Source organism: Perca flavescens, chromosome 21, assembly GCF_004354835.1.
Source record: "Perca flavescens isolate YP-PL-M2 chromosome 21, PFLA_1.0, whole genome shotgun sequence".
NCBI classification, from domain to species: Eukaryota; Metazoa; Chordata; class Actinopteri; order Perciformes; family Percidae; genus Perca; species Perca flavescens.
In genome coordinates this window covers 22,304,309-22,310,308 of record NC_041351.1, presented here as the reverse complement: position 1 = coordinate 22,310,308, position 6,000 = coordinate 22,304,309, and positions in this window count along the sequence as shown.

Below are 6,000 nucleotides of genomic sequence, written 5' to 3'. Positions count from 1 at the left end.
AAATGTCAAGCGGGGCTATCGAAAAACGTAGCTACGTTAGAGGCAACAGAAACATCGCTGCATGTGACGCTAGTTAACGCTACACTTGGCAGCAGGTAACGTTATCCTACCGTTAGCAAGAAGCTGGATTAAACACGGTTAAAATGCTGACTGCTAACGTTAAACGATGTGACTATATTTCACTGTAGACGAGACACGAGACGTAACAGTCTGCAGCTGCCGCTGTCGGAAAAACAACAGACGGTGCGTCACTTGAAACTGATCTCGTGGTGAATTCAAAGTGATTGTAAAATACGCTTTTTCATCTAGTTGTTGTTTTTGTCGTTTACCAGCAATTTACTGGTGAAATAGGTTATTGTTATTACATTTTTAATACATAAGTTAGTATAGGAGGCCAATTTTGGAACAATATAATAATCTTATAGAAATAGGCTACTATAGGCCTAGTATTTTGGGACATACTATAAAAGTATTTCGGTATTACAGCCCAGGTTACTAATGATCTCTATTATAATATATATATATATATATATATATATATATATATATATATATATATATATATATATATATATATATATATATATATATATATATTTATATTATAATAGAGATCATAAGTAACCTGAGCTACACATCACTAAAAATCTTATAGTATTACTTATATTTAGGAACAGATCATGGCAGACAGATGGCCTACAAGATGTTAAGAGGATGGTGTGTGTGTGTGTGTGTGTGTGTGTGTGTGTGTGTGTGTGTGTGTGTGTGTGTGTGTGTGTGTGTGTGTGTGTGTGTGTGTGTGTGTGTGTGTGCGCGCACCTTGCAGTGGTGCATGGCGTCAGACGAGGACACTGGCAGGGAGAAAGAGAGCAGCAAACCTAAAAAGAAGCGGGTCTGTGGCCCTCAGAAGTTCCTGACAAAATATCAAGAGCAGTGGCCATGCCTTCGCCCCTCTAAACTGCCCAATCATGCCTTTTGCACTTTGTGTAATTATGATTTTGACATTGGCCATCAAGGAGCTACAGGTAATAATATAGCTATCATATGAATGGTTGGTTCCCGTTTAATTAAATAATTGAAGGCAATTCATTTATGGATATCAGTTTATATAAGCACACATAACATACAATTTAATATTGATCATGAAAAAAATGTTTTAAAGCAGGTGTACTGAAAGAAGTATAGCGTAGTAGTGCAGAGCAAGTGATATTCTTATATATAATCATAGTTTTTCCTAATCACTTTTACAGTCTAACCTAAAATTATGAAGAGAGGCTTTAGAGTGTGTGTGTGTGTGTGTGTGTGTATGTGTGTTGCTGTGTCGACGGCACGTGGAGGGGAAAAAACATTTAAAAATTGTGGCTGCTACAGACTCGGTGCCTAGAATTAACTCATTCTTCGTACAACCACAGGATTTGAGACCAATCCGCGCAGAAACCCTTTACACTACATTCATTGTAGAACACAACTTGCCATTAGCTGCCGCAGACCATGCTGGACCACTGTTTAAGAAGATGTTCCCTGATAGTGAGATAGCCAAACAGTATGGCTGTGGCAGAACTAAGACTGCTGCCATAGTAAAAACACTGGCCGGGCATGACGATGAGTGCATTACAGAAGCAATGAAGCAATCTCCATACAGCCTTGCTACAGATGGGAGCACAGATATGGATGACATAAAAATGTACCCCATTGTAGTGAAGATGTTTAATGCCAGTCTTGGTAGGGGAGTTGTGATGTTGCTCAAGATTTGTGAATCAAGAGAGTCTACAGGGAGAGCAATATTTGAATTGCTTGATGGTGAACTGACAAAGAGAGGCATACCATGGTCAAATTGTGTCAGCCTTGCAGCTGACAATGCTGCAGTTATGCAAGGCTTAGGGAAAGGTGTAGCAGCTTTTTTGAAGGCACAACATCCGCATATCTACTGTACCTAGTTGGTTGTCCCTGCCACCTGATACACCTAGCTGCAGAGAGGGCATCCAGGCAGCTTAGTGTCAACATCGCAGACTTCCTCATTACCATCTATTACTATCTAGACAAAAGCAGCAAGAGGAAGTCGAGCCTACGTGATATTCAAATCATGTGTGACACAGAGGTGAGGAAGATCCTCAAGCTGGCCTCCGCAAGATGGCTGTCTCTGGGGCAGTGTTGGAACCGTTTACTGCAACAGTGGGATGCTCTTACTGTTTTCTTTGGTAATGAGTTGGATGCAGGAAAGAAAAAGAGGACAAAGTCCCCAGGTTCCTCCAATCTGCCAAAGCTTCCGCCTGGTCCTACACAGAAGCCAAAAACCACACCCTCCACCAGCATGCCAGCTACAGTGCAGCCCAAGCTCTCCTCTGTCCTACCAAAGCTGTCTGCACCTCCACCTGGTCCTACCCAGAAGCCTAAAGCCACACCCTCCACCAGCATGCCAGCTACAGTGCCTCCCAAGCAATCCTCCTCTATCCTAACAAAGCTGTCTGCACCTCCACCTGGTCCTACTCAGAAGCCTAAAGCTCCTGCACACCTTGCTGCAGAGTTTGACTTAACAAATTTCCTCTTCAAGCAAAACGAAATTGGAAAAAGAGCTGCGAAAGAAAAAGAAAAAACAAAGGGCAAAAGAACCGAGAAAGAAGAGAAAAAGGATCTGACAAAACCTGAGAAGGTACTTCAGTTCCTCACCAACCCTATGTCAAAGGTGTATTCACTCTTTCTGAAGAGGGTCATACCAGGTTTTGACATCAGCAACCAAATACTTCAAAAAGAGGAGCCATGCATACATATCCTGCTTCCAACTTTGGAGCTGCAACTGCAAAAGATATTGCTTTCATTCTGTAAACCTGAGCATGTGATAACTATGCTGAATGAAATTGGTAGAGGTATCAGGCCAACCATCACAAGTGAAAAGCAGCTCCCTGATGAGGAACTCTCAATCGGGTGTGAGACCCAAGTCTTCATCCAAAGCCAGGGGCAACTTAGAGCTGAAGCCATTCTATAGGGATGTGAGGAAGTTCTTTTCATCTGCAGCTGACTACATGCTTTCCAAATTTCCATTTGGGGATGAGCTGCTTATGCATGCTGTTGTGGCCGACATAGAGAAGAGGCAATCAGTGAAATTCTGTTCTGTTGACTTCTTCATCAGCCGCTTTCCTTCCGTTTTGCCGGACAGTGTAACAGTGGATCAGGTAGAGGATGAGCTCAGGATGTATCGAACCACCCGCTTTGATTCCAGCATCCTCAGGAAACGTATTGATGAGGCCTGGAGAGACATTGGCCTGTTGAAGAGGGGAGGCCAGGAGGTCTTCGCCAACCTCTCAGCAGTCATGCTTGGAATACTAGTAATATTCCATAGCAATGCTGACTGTGAGAGGGTTTTCAGTCCAAGAACAAGACCCAATACAGAGCAAGCCTGAGCACTGATAAGATCAGTGCTTTGGTTATGAAAAAGGTGAGCATGGCTGCCAAGGGGACTGTCCGCCACATGGAGGTCTTCAGCGACAGGTTTCTGAGGAAGGCCAAGGCAGCTACCTATGAGGCAACACAGTCTAGAGCAGCTGCCACTGCCACAAGTGGTACAACTCAACAGTAAAATGTTTATTTAGAAATGACATGGCACAGCTTCAGTGATTTTATCTTTCAATAGTTTGCCAGTTGTCAGTGTTCAAAAGGACATGTTTTCTTCTGTGAGTTTAAGTTATTTATATTATGTTAAAGGTCTATTAAGGTCTATGAAGGTCTCTGATAAGGGTCATAAACCTTTTGGGATTTTCACTTCCCTTTTGTCAGATGTCCAAGTTGAAGTGAATGTTCTTTGATGTGAAAATACATCTTTTCATTAAAAATGTTCTTGCTTCCCTCATAGTGATGTTGAATAACTGAATATGGTGGTGAGTGGGGATATGACTGTATGTCCTATGACCAGGTGAAGTGATTGGTAAGCATGTGAACTAAATGATACACTATACTGATGCCCAACCAGCCAAAATTACGTCAAAGACAGCGGTAATGGCACATTTTTTCCGCATGCGTGCCGCCGTGTTCATGAAACAGAACTTAATAATAATAAATCCGTAAGTTGCTACTCAAAAAAGTTTTTCAAGGTGGGCAGGTCTGTAATAGTGATAATAATAATAATTCCATCAGTTTCAATAGGGCCTTCGCCGCTGTCGGCGCTCGGGCCCTAACTGTTGTTTTTAAAGGTGCTATACAAATAAAGTTATTATTATTATTATTATTATTATTATTATTATTATTATTATTATCCAAACGTAACATGCTGTTTACATGACCTGTATCAAATTTGGAATATTGTGATATTTGGAATAATAGTGGAATATAATTGTGCACCTAAACGTACACAATGCTAATACAAAAGGTAGAAAAGAAAAACTAATCCAAGACATAAAATACAACATTAGTGCCTAAAAGGATATAAGAAAGATACAGAAGAAGGAGCTTACACACTGCCTGCGTGACACGTGCTAGAAATAGAACCAACGCTTCCAGGCAAAATAGAACAGGAAAAGATGTTTATATGTCATTTAGACACAAATACATATTAATAAATGACATGTTGATGTTTGAAAGCCTCTAGGTTTTGATATTAATTCAGATATAAATGTAATTTATAATATTTTTCTAATATTGCACCTGCCAATACAGAACGAAATATTCTATAGCCTATTTTGGTGTCAATAATGCCGAAGTTATCTTTGCTGTAATCAATCAGTATATATTTTTTGTTTAACATGGTATTTCATTTTATCAATGGGAAACATCCATGTGTACAGACAAGGCTAGCAGCAGCGCCGTTTCTGGTGTGTAAAGACATAGAAAAATCCACGCAGCTGACACGCAACAGAGACGCCACGCTCACGCCACGCAGCCAGTGTGTAACCGGCCTAATAACTCCTGAAAATAATATCCACGTCACAAATGTATCTGTCTCTGCAGTCATCTCAATCATCGAATACAGCAACAAGAAATAATAATCACGGCTTTTTCTTTTCCTGTGAAGAAATGTTCCGCATTCCGTGTTGGTGAATTCTTAAAAAACAAAACAAAAACACCTCTAAATGTTGCATTAAAATGCGTTACTGAGATTGTAAGGGGTATAATATTACCGACATTTAATTAGTAATGTGTTATATTACTGCAAAAAAAAGAATACATTAGGACTACTGTAATTGCGCTACTCCCAACACTGGACTGCGAGGATGTTCTATCACATGCCTGCCCTTCCACCCACAAACCTCGTGACACCCCCTGGCTGGGTGTACAGGGTTGTGTAGACGAGAGGCCATTAAGTGATTCACGAGGCTTGTGGGCTACAACCAATCATACCCTCTCGAGCCACTCTCATCTGCTGAGGTTATACACCTCTGTCCGTTTGTTCCTACATGTGCAATGTTGGTACACACAGTACGTCTCCCACAGTAGTGTATCTGTTCTTAGAAATACTGTCTCTCCTCTGTGTTGCGCCTATAGGCTTAGATGTATTGGCCATTACAGTAGAGCATTGTGGCGAAAACTGTGGCTCGCATCTGCTCGCGCTTCTTCTATACATGTATTGTCATGAGATTTTTTATTTTTTTTACATTTTAAATTTTGCCTATTTGTAATAAATCAAACGGAGTGTCTATTTGCACCCCCGCTATGAATAGCCTCTGTAATATTGGACACTGCAAAGATAATATTCCAAAAAGGTGTAATACATGAGTGGTATGGATAACTGTGTGTAAATATATGCCAAGGTACTGTAAATGCACAGGGGTGCAAATAGCATACATTGATATTTGTACCAGACGGGGTATTAATAGAACACATTGCTGTGTGCACCGGTGGAGTATGAATAGCATTAATTTCTAATTGCACTGGGGTACGAATAGCATACACTGCTAATTGTACCAGGGGTGCAAATAGCCTTACCCTAAATCAAAAGGCGTTTTAATCAGTGCCGAATTATCTCATTGGAATTTTTTTTTTTTTAAGTGTGTCCTCATGTGATTGATCAAC